Source organism: Monodon monoceros, unplaced genomic scaffold (genome assembly GCF_005190385.1).
Source record: "Monodon monoceros isolate NGI ecotype Baffin Bay Population unplaced genomic scaffold, NGI_Narwhal_1 Super_Scaffold_21, whole genome shotgun sequence".
NCBI lineage: Eukaryota > Metazoa > Chordata > Mammalia > Artiodactyla > Monodontidae > Monodon > Monodon monoceros.
The window spans coordinates 114,868,737-114,883,625 of record NW_021703778.1 but is presented as its reverse complement, the minus strand read 5'-3'; the positions used below and the strand labels follow the sequence as shown (position 1 = coordinate 114,883,625).

Sequence of the window (14,889 nt, the reverse complement as noted above, 5' to 3'; positions counted from 1 at the left end):
AACTCTAGGAAAGGACTGCCCAACAGAAACTTGAAGCCTTCAGGGAATTCCCTGGTGGTCCAGTGGTTAGGACTCCACGCTCCCACTGCAGGGGGCATGGCCCTGGTCAGGAAACTAAGATCCCACAAGCTGCGCAGGTAGCCAAAAAAAATTCCTTAAAACTAATCCAGAACATAAAAAAATAAAGTTTCCCAATTCTTAAAAAAAAAAAAAAGAAAAAGAAACTTGAAGCCTTCAGTAAAGGAACTCAGTCAAGAGAATATCACTCTTTTTTCTGATCTCCTGACTGTACCTCCCTGGTGTTGTACCATACCCAGTCAGATGCCAGAGAATAAGGGAACCCTTCAAAGCAGTTCTAAAGGTCTGCGCTCTAGGGACACAGAGCAAAGTGGCAAAGAGTGGACCGAGAGGAGCAGAAAAAGAACACCCCACACGTCGTCTTTATTCCTTTACTCTGTGTTTTTGAATAATATTATGCAATATTCTCTATATCCAAGATGGTATGTGTGTGATATTTGTTGATCAGGGGACTGAACTGATGAGTCTCATCAGTGGGTAGGAAAGGAATTTAATGTTTTTTGAGTACCAACTTTGTATCAGTGAGCTTAATATTTCACATGCAAATCCCATCTTCCAGGATAGGTATTATTTATTGAATGCCCATGTTGTGTCAGACACTATTCTAGGAGCTAGGGGTACAGGAGTGAACTGGACAAAGTCCTGCACTCATGGACTTTGTATGCTAGTGAAGGGAGACAGAGAAGAATAAACAAGCAAATAAATGAACAAGAGGACTGCAGTGATAAGTTATGGAAAAGTTCGTCATCTGCTTAGATAAAGCTGTCAGGAAAGGCATCTCTGGACAGCGACATTTGATTTAAGATTGGGGAGTAGGAAAGCAGAACATTCTGTGCAGAGGGAAGAATTCACGAGAAAGTCGTACTTCATTGTCTGAAGTTCGATTACCAAAGATTTAAAGACAAAAACGAAAGAGGCATATTGAATGCATTCTAGTATGTCAGAAACAAGGCTCTAAGGTGGAAACTAACTTGGCATATGTAAACAAGAAACACAGAGGCAGGTGGAGAGTGGTCAGAGATGAAGTAGAAGACACAGACAGAGGTCCAATCATGCAGGGACTTTTGGCTGTGGAAATGAATGTGAGCTTTATTCTAAGTGTAGTGGGAAGCCATAGGAAGTTTTAAGGAAGAGAATGATGTTATTTGTGTTTTTTATCATATAATTTCACTTTTTTGCTTTACTAACTCATTATTCAGGTCTCTTAGGTTAAATCAATTAATGAATACATCACTCAACTTTTTATTGAATGAATAAATGAATGCATTCATGATGATTAAATGAATCGATTTCTTTTCAAGGGCAAGATTCTTCATGCCCCATTACTAAACAAAGTTCTATCTTCAGCTGTGTAGCTCAACAGCTTCTCTTTTTCTCATTTCAAAAAGAAAGTCAAGTAATCCTTTTGATTAAATTTTCTCTTTGGTAAAAAAATTTTTTTGAGAAAAAGAACTGGATCTCCTATTTATCTTTGTCATTGGGTTGATATTAGTAGCAGCAGTAAAAGTCTAAATATCCAGCAAGCAAAGCTATGAAAAGCCTTTGGATTCCCAGATAGCGTAGAGGATGCTTGACAAGTTGCAATAGATGAGTAGGTTAATGAGCAACGGTATGAAAATATTTAGTATCCTACTAATTTCCAATCATCGATAGCCTGAATGTCTTTTAAGAACCCATATGGGCCAATTTTATGTACTCTTACACCATCTCCTCCAAAATCATCCTCCTTCACTCCCTGTTGCCATCCTCTCCCCATTTATGTACTCTTTCCTTCTTGCCTCTTTTAGTGTCCATGTCCCTAAGAACGTCATGAGCTCAAGTTTCTTTAAGAAAAAAAAATAGGGAATTCCCTAGAGGTCCAGTGGTTAGGATTCCACGCTCTCACTGTTGCGGGCCTGCATTCAATGCCTGGTCAGGGAACTAAGATCCTGCAAGCTGCACAACACGGCCAAAAAAAAAAAAGAAAAAAAGAAAAAATAAACTAACTCACAAAAACTCAGCAACTTCATGTTCCCCCAAATAATTAAATTTTAAAAGAAATTATAGAATAAAATTTCTACATAGGAATGAATAGACAGATTCTTTATGATCATTATTTATTATTTACTTTATCCACTTCTTTCAAAGATGTATAGAATAATGGGCCTGATGCTATAATTGTCCTTATTTTTTCTCTCCTCCTTCTTCCAGATTCTCTAGGACATAGAAATAAATGCCCCGTCTACTAGGACTTGGCAAACTACTTAGCCTCTTGAAGCCTCAAAGTTTTTGTTCATGGAATGAGAGACTTGCACTAATGACTTTCACAAGTCTTTCCAGCTCACATGACTCCTTCCATCAGAACATCAGATTGGACTTAATGAAACTTCTGTTAATGAGGAGGCCACACTCGATTTCTAAAACTCAATTATTACAGATTAAAAATAAATAAATAAAGGAGACATATGGATGCATCCCACTATGGTAGATACAAGGGGATGTGAAAATACCATTAAATAGCAACGTACAATAAAATATGCATTCATTCTCTCATTTAGCAAATAGCTTTTGAGTGCTTGCTATGCACCAGGCACTGTGCTAGGCACGTGGAACACATGGGGAACAAGGAAGACAGTGCCTTGCCCCCAGGGAGATTATAATCCATGGGGAAAGACAACTGAATTCAAGAATATGAAGGAGATATTCAGGATAGTTGATCAATTCATTGGGAAGTGAGGGAGAAGTAAAAGGAAAGGATGACTCTCAATTTCCTAGCTGGACAACTGAGAGAGAACGTGGTAGTGCCATTTACCGAGACAGGAACACAGCAGAGGAGCAGGTTTGGAAGAGAGGAAGAAGACAATCTGTTTGGTTTAGGGCGTGCTGAGTGAATAAAAGTAAAGCGATGCAAATTATTTGCAGAAAAAAATAAAAATTCAATGGTCTTGGAAAATTGTATGTAAGCCTGTTTTCAGAAGGCTTATGTTGAAATAAGTTTAAGATCTTCAGAAAAGCTGCAAATATAGAATTACTGTATACCCTTCACCTAGCTTCCCCTAATGTCAACATCTAATATAACTGTATTACAAAGATCAAAAATATGAAATTAGGGCTTCCCTGGTGGCGCAGTGGTTGAGAGTCCGCCTGCCGATGCAGGGGACGCGGGTTTGTGCCCCGGTCCGGGAGGATCCCACATGCCACGGAGCGGCTGGGCCCATGAGCCATGGCTGCTGAGCCTGCGCGTCTGGAGCCTGTGCTCCGCAACGGGAGAGGTCACAGCAGTGAGAGGCCCGCGTACCACACACACACACACAAAAAATATATATATATATACATAAAATTAACATTAGCACAAAACATTAAACTATAGACTTTATTGGGATTTCCCTTTTTTTGTCCAGGGATCAAATCTAGTATACTACATGGTATTTAGTTGTCATGTCTCCTCAATCTTCTATGACAATCTTCTGTGACAGTCTCTTATTCTTTCCTTGCGTTTCATGACCTGGACACTTTCAAATATCCTTAGTTTGAGTTTGTCTGATGCTTTCTCATGTTTAGACCGTGGTTGTAGATTTGGGGGGAAGAATATCACAGAGTAGTGTGCCCTTATCATCATAGTCTATCAGAGGGCACACATAATATCAATCTGTCTAGTTACTGGTATTGTTAACCCTGATTATTTGGATAAGGTGATATCTACCAGGTGTCTCCAATGTAAAGTTACTGTTTTTCTCTTCCATACTCTATTCATTTGAAGGGAGTTACTAAGTCTAGCCTACTTTCAAGAGAGGGGAATTTAGCTCTACCTCCTGGAGAGAGGAGTATCAAAGAACTCAACAGTAAGTTCAACAGTAAGAACCTCATTATCTGCAATATATTTACTTACATGTTCGATCCTAGTATATATGCAAAGTAGTTCTAAAATTAGTAATCCATACCCTGTGATAAATGAATTTACCAATCAGACTTAGATGTTTGTGTACAAGTCTTTTTGTCTATGGCTTTACAGTATCTAATCAAAACACTTTTTTCAAAGTTATTTAGGTGAGCTCCTTTCTTCCCCATCCCCATCAGTATGGTTATGTTATACATTTGCAATACAGTTAGATTTATTTGCCATAGCCTACATTCCATCTTGGGCTCGTCTGACATTCAAGCTGATTTTTTAAAATTTGCATGCAGTAAAATTAATTATTTGTGGCATACTGTTCTATGGGTTTTGACAAATGCATAGTCATGTATCCACTACCACTGTATCATACAGAACAGTTCAAAATCATATTAAAGTTAACATTTAAGCCAAAAACTTATTTTATCTGAATTATGTGGAGAATTCTTTTTTTTTTTTAATTTTATTTATTTTTGGCCATGCCAAGTGGCTTGTGGGATCTTAGTTCCCTGGCCAGGGATTGAACCCACACCCTCGGCAGTGAAAGTGTGGAGTCCTAACCACTGGACCACCAGGGAATTCCCTATGTGTAGAATTCTTAACTTTACCAATTCCATTCATAAGGCTTATTAATCTTTTAGCAAACTAGAAAGATACTGAAATATATAAGACCATTGAAAGCAAAATAAACATCTTTTAATCTTTGCAAAAGAAAACTCCAATAAATGTTACCCTTGAGACTTTCTACAAGTTCAAAGTTAAGAATGTTTAAACAGATGTATCCCTTGTGACTTTTTTTCTTTAGTCAGGGATTAAATCGATCACACAACTCTGACATGGAGTATACAAAAAGAAATGCAGAATCAAAATGAATTATAAGACTCATCAAATTTAATTAAAATACATTTGAAAACAAAGTAACTGAATTTTAAAATATTGTTTCTCACAGAAGTAATTTCCATGACCCATTCTAGCTCAAATACACTGCCAAACAACCTCACCTGCTTTTACATAACTGTCCTTCAACTAGGCTTGTCTCCTGATGCAGTGGTGGCATAAAGTTGCAGGAGGGAAGGAAGAGAGAAACAACAGGAAGGTTAAGAAGTGGGGGATGGGATTTCCCTGGTGGCACAGTGTTTAAGAACCTGCCAGCCAATGAAGGGGACACGGGTTTGAGCCCTGGTCCGGGAAGATCCCACATGCAGCGGAGCAACTAAGCCCGTGCGCCACAACTACTGAGCCTGCACCCTAGAGCCTGCGAGCCACAACTACTAAGCCTATGTGCCACAACTACTGAAGCCCTCGTGCCTAAAGCCTGTGCTCCGCAACAAGAGAAGCTACCACAATGAGAAGCCTGCGCACCGCAATGAAGAGTAGCCCCTGCTCGCAGCAACTAGAGAAAAGCCCGCGCACAGCAACGAAGACCCAACGCAGCCAAAAATAAAGTAAATAAATTAAAAAAAAGAAGTGGGGGAAAAGCAGAAGCGTCAGTCTCTGCAGCTTCAGGTGAGGGCTGAATGAGGTGAAGTGGGTGTAGCCTGGTTCTGGGCCATGAATACTGGCCTCACCTGCCCAGTTACCTCACGGAGCAGAAGGACTAGAGATGGAATGGATCCAATAGGTGGTACCTTAATTCAAGCACACATGTCTATTCTTCTACTAAGTCTGTATCTACAGGATAACACTCAATGACTCACCACACACAAGCCTACTATTTAGTTTAAAAAACAACAGCACAGACTTACCTGGTGGTCCAGTGGTTAGGACTCTGAGCTCCCACTGCAGGGGGCACAGGTTCGATCCCTGGTTGGGGATCCTGCAAGCTGTGTGGCCAAAAAAAGAATGAACAAGAACAAGAACAACCACAAAAATATACAGTCTAACCTCAAGAATAAGCAGATGGTACCATTTTAACTTATCAAACTCTACTAACAATGTACAGCTGCTGATGAAGACAACAAGAAACCATTTGAGAAGGTTCTTTCCAAGACTTTGCCCACCAACCAGAATTAATCCACTAAATCCACTACAATTCTACTACTAAATATACCCATCCTTTTAGCCTCAGGAGTCACCATGACTTGAGCTCACCTTAGCTTCGTAGAAAGCAGCCACATAACAAATGCCTCAAACTTTTTTTTTTTTTTTTTTTTTTGCGGTACGCGGGCCTCTCACTGCTGTGGCCTCTCACTCCGCGGAGCACAGGCTCACGGGCCCGGCCGCTCCGCGGCACGTGGGATCCTCCCGAACCGGGGCACGAACTCACGCCGCCTGCATCGGCAGGCGGACGCCGAACCACAGTGCCACCAGGGAAGCCCTCAAACATTTTGTATTACTATCACCTTAGAAGTTTATTTTACATTTCCTAAAGACAAAATATTTTCAAACACTATTTACCATCTATGATTTTTATATGAGTCTACATTTTTCATTACAGCAGTATTTCACAGAACAACCTTCTTAAGTATATGTTTCCTCCACCAAATAATATTTTACTTTACATCAAATCAATAGGATCCAGGGCAATTTTTACCGATTTATAAAGCTTTTGTGGGGCAAGGTTGCTAGTTGAGATCCCAGAAATATGTGGCATGATGTCATCCAGGCCAGTGAGTCTAAGAAGCCTGATAACTTGTGATTTTTTCCTGGATCATGTGGGATTATGTTTTGTTTGTTTCTTTATCTCCTACAATGTGATGAAAGAGATACTGGGAATTCATCTTCACATGTCACTCTATTTTGGAAGTTTCTGGAATTATTTGAATGTTGTGATTATTATGGTTGGTTTAGAATGACAAATTTTCTTTCTAGTTATAAAATTTTAAAGCGTGTTAATTATGTCCTTGTTCACGTCACAACATTGTACATCTTGATACCTCTGAAGGAAACTCCAAAGGGTCTCCACTATTATATCAACTTTACTGTTCTTAATAATTGTTTCATTCTACCTGAGTTACGCTTCTGGACTAACCAGTCTTCTATAACTGGAGGAACATCTGATATCAACTCTCAGTCAACTTCATTAACAATGAGAATAATTGAGTAATAGATATTTGTATTTGGAACATATTATGAGATCCTGGGAAATAACTGTCATCACTTTTCTAGGGACATTTTTCTTGAACTTATATTAAAATGAATTTATATTCCTTTACACATGTGTGAACTGATGGCAAAAAGAACTATCTTGAAAGTAATTTTGGGGGCAAGCAAAATTTGGCTGGGATATTAAGTTTCCTGCAAATAACCACAAAAGTAGAAATTCACTTTACAACCATTAGGTACTATGACTAACCTTGACTCTATTTTAACTTCTAATATTTTCAAGATCTCATACCTATGCCATCTTAAATATCTCTTTTTTTTCTTTTATTCTTGCCATCTAAAATATCTCATTCCCAAAGGCAGCAGTGCAGAAATTTTGCACCTTTGCACATTTCAGCATTAGAAGTCCTTGTGACCCTTGAACTTTTAAGCATGTGCATTTTTAGAAACAACATTATGGAAGACCATGACATTGTCACTAATGTAACTATGAGGTGTATGATTCTGTGTCTCAGCTGGACAAGACAAAGTGCAAAGATATCCCTCTGAACTCTTGGGAGAGTAATGAATCACTCTACAAATATCTTCTGTTTGATTATCATTCTTCATGGCCTTTATCCCTCCTCTTACCCTCACCCCACTTCCTCCTTCAAAAAAGTACAACTTTGGCTTTGTGACTCACTCACTGGTAGCCTTGATATGAATCTAGAATTCAAGACCGAATGTCATTTCTCACTACAATTGGGTGATTAAAATTCAAAAAATGGTTTTTGTTTGTGTGTTTATATAGGATTTTTTAAAGAATAGCAGCTAACCAGTGGCTACACCATCTGGAATATGAGATATCCAAGGCCGCAGTGATGGGAGAAAAGAGCTGGAGAACTACATTCGATGCTGTCAAAGACCAGGTCTGGAAGTGGTTTATATTATTCCTATTTACATTTTTTTTGGCCAGAACTAACTACATGGCTCCACCTAAAGGCAAGTGGGAGGAGGGGGGTAAAATTTCATCTACCTGTCTGCTCAGGGACAATGATTACACAGCATTGCCTCTGACAGAGAGAGAGAGAGCTTCTCACACACCAAAGTTGCTCAACAGGGACATGGACTGCTGGGTGATAACCTTACAGAGTCTGAATTCTGCCAGGCTCATGAAGCTTTCTTTACCATTCTCAAGGGGCAGTTTTTACTATCCTGGCCCCTTCTCACTTGACTATTTTTCTAATGTGTACTAATTTTTCATTTTATTTTCAATTGAAAATATGGGTCAGAGGTTAAAAACCATTCATTCAAACCTACAGAAACAAGGAAAATACTGAGGGAACAAACTGAAATCATAAAGATTTGTGATGGTTAAGGTAGTGTTCCCTTAAGCCCTCCAGCCCAGTGCCTACAATAGTTATGTTTACTTTATACTGTAGTCTACTAAGTGTGCAATAGCATATTATGTCTAAAAACAATGTACATACCTTAACTAAAACTACTTTATTGCTAGAAAATGCTAACCATCATCTGAGCCTTCAGCAAGTCATAATCTTTTTGCTGGTAAAGGGTCTTATCTCAGTGTTGATGGCTGCTGACTGATCAGGGTGATGGTTGCTGAAGGTTGTGGGTGCCTGGGGCAATTTCTTAAAAATAAGAAAACAGTGAAGTTTGCTGCATCAAATGAATTTTCCTTAAGACTTCTCTGTAGTATGCAATGCTGTTTGATAGCATTTTACCCACAGTCGAACTTCCTTTAAAATTGGAGTCAATCCTCTCAAACTCTGCTGTTGCTTAATCAACTAAGTTTATGTAATATTCTAAATCCTTTGTGGTCGTTTCAACAATCTTCACAGCATCTTTGCCAGCAATAGACTCCATCTCAAGAAATCAATTTCTTTGCTTATCCGTAAGAACCAAGACCTCATCCATTCAAGTTTTATCATGAGATTGCAGCAATTCAATCACATCTTCAGGCTCCACTTCTAATTCTAGTTCTCGAGCTGTTTCCACTACATCTGCAGTGACTTCTTCCACTGAAGTCTTCAACCCCTCCCAGTCACCCATGAGGGTTGGAATCAACTTCTTCCACACTCCTGTTAAGGTTGATATTTTTATGTCTTCCCATGAGTCACGCATGTTCTTAATGGCATCTAGAACGGTGAAGGTTTTCAATTTATTTCGCCCAGATTCATCAGAGGAATCACTATCTATGGCAGCTATGGCCTTACTAAATGTATTTCTTTAAAATAAGACTTGATGGGAAATTCCCTGGCAGTCCAGTGGTTAGGGATCTGCTCTTTCACTGTCGAGGGCCCAGGTTCAATCCCTGGTGGGGGAACTAAGATCCCACAAGCTGCGCTGCGCAGCCAAAAAAAAAAAGACTTGAAAGTTGAAGTTACCCCTTTTTTGGTGGGGGGGGGCCGTGCCATGTGGCATGTGGGATCTTAGTTCCCCGACCAGGGATCGAACCCCCGCCCCCTGCATTGGAAGCGTGGAGTCTTAAACACTGGACTGCCAAGGAAGTCCCTGAAATTATCCCTTGATTCATGGGCTGCAGAATGGATGTTGTGTTAGCAGGGATGAAAACAACATGAATTTCATTGTCCATCTCCATCAGAGCTCTTGGGTGATCAGGTGCATTTTCAAAGAGCAGTAATATATTGAAAGGACTCTTTTTCTGAGCAGTAGGTCTCAACAATGGGCTTAAAATATTCAGTAAGCCATGTGGTAAACAGATGTGCTGTCATCCAGGCTGTGTAGTTCCATTTATAGAGCACAGGCAGAGTGGATTTAGCATAATTCTTAAGGACCCTAGGATTTTCAGAATGGTAAATGAGCATTAGCATCAAATTAAAGTCACCAGCTGCTTTAGCCCCTAACAAGAAAGTCAGCCTGTCCTTTGAAGCTTTGAAGCCAGGTATTGAATTCTCCTCTCTACCTATGAAAGTCCTTGATAGCATCTTCTTCCAAGAGAAGGTTGTTTCATGTACACTGAAAATCTGTTGTTTAATGTAGCCACCTTCATTAATTATCCTAGCTAGATCTTCTAGTGCTTCTACATCAGCACTCGCTGCTTAACCCTGCATTTTGATGTTATGGAGACAGCTTCTTTCCTTAAACCACATGAACCAACTTCTGCTGGCTTCAAACTTTTTTTCTTCTTCACCTCTCTCAGCCTTCCTAGAATTGAAGAAAGTTAGGACCTTGCTCTGGATTAGGCTTTGGCTTAAGGAAATGTTGTAGCAGGTTTGATCTTCTGTCCAGACCACTAAAACTCTCTCCATTACAACAGTCAGGCTGTTTTGCTTTCTTATCATTCTTGTGTTCCCTGGAGTAGCACTTTTAATTTCCTTCAAGAACTTTTCCTTTGCCTTCACAGCTTGGCTAACTGTTTGTTGTCAAGACACCTAGCTTTTGGCCTGTCTTGGCTTTTGACATGTCTTCCTCACAAAGCTTTTGATTTAAAGTGAGAGATGTGGGACTCTTCCTTTCACTTGAAGACTCAGAGACTGTTGTAAGGCTATTAACTGGCCTAATTTCAATATTGTTGTGTCTCTGGGAATAGGAAGGTCTGAGAAGGAGAGAGACAGGGGAACGACCAGCATGTGGAGCAGTCAGAACACACACATTTATTGGTTAAGTTCACCATCTTAAATGGGCACGGGTTCGTGGTGCCCCAAAACAATTACAATAGTAACATCAAAGATCACAGATCACCACAACAAATATAATAATAATGAAAAAGTTTGAATTATTGTGAGAATTACCTAAACATGACACAGGGACATGGAGTGAGCAAATGCTGTTGGAAAAATTGTTCAAATAGAATTACTTGAGGCAGGGTTGCCACAAACCTTCAATTTGTAAAAAGCACAGTATCTGCAAAGCGCAATTAAGCAAAGCACAATAAAATGAGGTATGCCTGTATATGTTATGCTTTATACATTGCAGTATTCAAGACTCAAATTGTCCCAAATTTGGCCAATGTGAACTCCTTGAAGTTGACCCCTGTATCCACACAATCTCAGTGGTATTGATAGCATTCCTGCTTTCTGGCATAGCAAGAGGTATCAAGCTCATCTGGTACATTTCCTGCCCCAGACCTAGAATCAGCCATTTTTTTCAAGGAACGCTTCTTCCTTTTGTTGCGAAATGGCTTTTAGAGACTATGATCAGCACTGGGGATGCTCACTTCTACCAGACTGTCATTATTTCTATGCCCTCTCAGTAAATAAAACTAGGAAATATGTGAATTTCAGAAAGAAAAATAAATCATGCATTCATATGGATATTTCCAATTCAAGTGAAAAATTAAATCATCGATTATTATATTTGTATCTCTTTGCTTTCACACTGAAAATCTTGGTTTTAATGACATTAACATGATTACATATTTGATTATGCATATACATAACGTATACATATATAACGTATATTATGCGTAAAATAGTTTCAAAGCAACAATACTAGTATTACTACTAACAATAGAACTAATACTAACAATAGAACTATCAATTGTGGGAATTCCCTGGTGGTCCAGTGGTTAGGGCTCCAAGCTTTCACTTGCACAAGCTGTGTGGTCAAAAAAAAAAAAAGAACTACGAATTGCAACTAAATATTTCATTGTGGTTCTTTTTGCTCTCTAGGATATAACTCACCATGGAGCTACATTAAAAGTTTGAGTTTTAATGTCATTTGAAATAATTTTTTTTTTCTGTGTGGTTTATACTGTCAATTTTATATACTCCTAGGTTCATTTGTATCCATTTGTTTCAGATTTGTAGGAGTTTTTTTTTCCTTTTTGATCCAAGTTTTTAAGTTATATGAAATGTTCACATGGTTCCAAAATCAAAACTATAAAACAAGGTGCAGTCAGAGAAGCTTTTTAAACACTTTTTGTCCCTCCTTTTCACAATAAAGGTGTTTTTTAAGGCTATGAAATTGGACTGAATTGTTAAAGAGAACCTGATACCAGAGGGAGATTCAACAGAGTGCATTGTTATAACAGTTACAGGGGGGAAATTACATGTTAATGAAATAAGCCTTATTCAAATCAGTAAACATATTATAGATCCAAAATAAATTTTACACAAAAATAAATTTTCTTGTCTTCCTGGTGAAGTGCCTTTCCTGATCTTTTCAGCTAGGATCCAATCAACTATGGGGCGGGGGAGGGACTGGGGGGGTGTGTGGACAGAGACACAGAAGTCTCTACTTCAACCAGAGGAAAACAAAAGAGCTTCTTGCAAATTGGAAAAAAAATTCCAAAGTTTCCTGTATACAAACAACAACTAAGTGGAAGTACAGAAAAGGGAAAAATTCTTATTAAAAAGATACTTGCACACAAACCCTGTGGCTAAACCTAATAAATATGTGCAGGACCTGTATAAAAAAAACTATAAAATTTTACTAAAATAGATGACAGAATAAATGGAGAGGCATACTAGTTTCTGTTTAGACAGATCAACATTCCAAAATTGTTGATTATTCCTAAATTATAAAGTCAGTGCAATCACAATCAAATTACAACTTTGGGGGGAACTTGAAAAGTGATTCTAAAGTTTTCAATTAAAAATAAATATATATTTTGGGAAATTTGGAAAAGCATAATTGGGGGCACCCCATGTGTGTCCCTAATCCCAGCTGGTCTGCCTGAGACCCCCTGAGCGCCAGACCTGGTCCCCCCACAGGGCCCCATTTCCACTCCCTCAAGATGAAAGAAACTATCATGAACCAGAAGAAACTCACAGAACTGCAGGCACAAGTGAACATTGGTGGGAAAGGAACTGCTCACAGAAAGAAGTTGGTTCATAGAACAGCTACAACAGATGATTTAAAACAAACAAACAAACAAACTTCTCCTTAAAGAACTTAAAGAAACTTAGGGGTAAACAACATCTCTGGTATTGAAAAGTTAATGTGATGCACATTAACAACCCTAAATTTCAAGCATCTCTGGCAGCCAACACTTTCACTGTTATTGGCCATGCTGAAGCAAAGCAGCTGACAGAAATGTTACCTGGCATCTTAAACCAGCTTGGTGCAGACAGTCTGACTAGTTTAAAACAACTGGCTGAAGCGCTGCCAAAATAATCTGTGGATGGAAAAGCATTGCTTGCTACTGGAGAGGATGGTGATGAAGAAATTCCAGATCTTACGGAGAATTTTGCTGAGGCTTTCAAGAATGAGACAAACTGAATTGAGTCAACTTCTGAAGATGAAACTTGAAATTACTGGGTGCTGCTATTTTATATTAAGACTACTTTTTAAAACTTTGTCCCTGTGTCTGATAAAATATACATTTCTAATATTTTAAAGCCCAAGCCCCTTGGACACTGAAGCTCTTTTCAGTTTTTGCTTATACACAATTCATTCTTTGCAGCTAATTAAGCTGTAGAAGCCTGGTAATAAAGTTTGAAACAAAAGTTAATAAAGTTTTTCACTTAGTTTTTTGGGTGTTTTTTTTTTTTTTTTTGCCGTACGCGGGCCTCTCACTGTTGTGGCCTCTTCCGTCGTGGAGCACAGGCTCCGGACGCACAGGCTCAGCGGCCATGGCTCACGCGCCTAGCCGCTCCGCGGCAATGTGGGATCTTCCCGGACCCGGGCACGAACCCGTGTCCCCTGCATCGGCAGGCGGACTCTCAACCACTGCGCCACCAGGGAAGCCCAGCTTCACTTAGTTTTTAAAAAGTGCATAATTGGGGGAGGATTTAGCATAGATAAAAAATAGATATTAAAACCTACTATAAAATAACTTTAAGTAATACAATACAGCACTCAGTTGAATAGACTAGGGTCCGTAAATAGATCCAGGAACACACGGTAATTTGCTATATGAGTGCATTTCAATATAGGGAAGACAAAGGTTATCCAATCAATTATACTGGTACAACTAACAGAAACTTGGGAAAAAAAGAAGCTGATCCCTACCTGTTTTTTTGTGTGTGTGTGTGGTACGCGGGCCTCTCACTGTTGTGGCCTCTCCCGTTGCAGAGCACAGGCTCCAGACGCACAGGCTCAGCGGCCATGGCTCACGGGCCCAGCTGCTCCGTGGCATGTGGGATCTTCCCGGACTGGGGCACGAACCAGTGTCCCCTGAATTGGCAGGCAGACTCTCAACCACTGTGTCACCAGGGAAGCCCCCCTACCTGTTTTTTTTAACAACTAAATAAATTTCAGATAAATTAAAAGTTAAATGTAATATATACAGTGGAATATTACTCAGCCATAAAAAAGAATGAAATAATGTCATTTGCAGCAACATGGATGGACCTAGAGATTATCATACTAACTGAAGTAAGCCAGACAGAGAAAGACAAATATCATATGATATCACTTACATGTGGAATCTAAAAAAAATGATACAGGAAGTTCCCTGGTTGCCTAGTGGTTAGGATTCCAGGCTTTCACTTCCATGGCCTGGGTTCAATCCCTGGTTGGGGAACTGAGATCCCGCAAGCCACGTGGCATGGCCAAAAAAAACCTAAAAAATAAGAATTTAAAAATAAACAAAACAATACAAATGAACTTATTTACAAAACAGAAATAGACCCACAAACATAGAAAACAAACTTATGGTTACCAAAGGTGGGAGGATAAATTAGGAGTTTAGGATTAAAATATACACACTACTATATATAAAACAGATAACCAACAAGGACTTACTGTATAGCACACGGAACTATACTCAATATCTTGTAATAACCTATAATAGAAGAGAATGTTAAAAAAGTATATATTTATATATATTGATAACTGACTCACTTTGCTGTACACCTGAAACTAACACAACATTGTAAATCAACTATATTTCAATAAAAATTTTAAAAAATTACGAACAGAACTACCATATGAAAAAATATTAAATGTTAAAAAATATCCCCAAATTATAAATGTACTAGAATATATGT

General features: G+C 38.9%; 1 pseudogene; it reads left to right on the top strand.

Annotated features, from left to right (window-relative positions):
• The first annotated feature begins 12,692 nt into the window (after positions 1-12,692).
• Positions 12,693-13,177, top strand: LOC114905002 (annotated as a pseudogene).
• Positions 13,178-14,889: the final 1,712 nt, after the last annotated feature.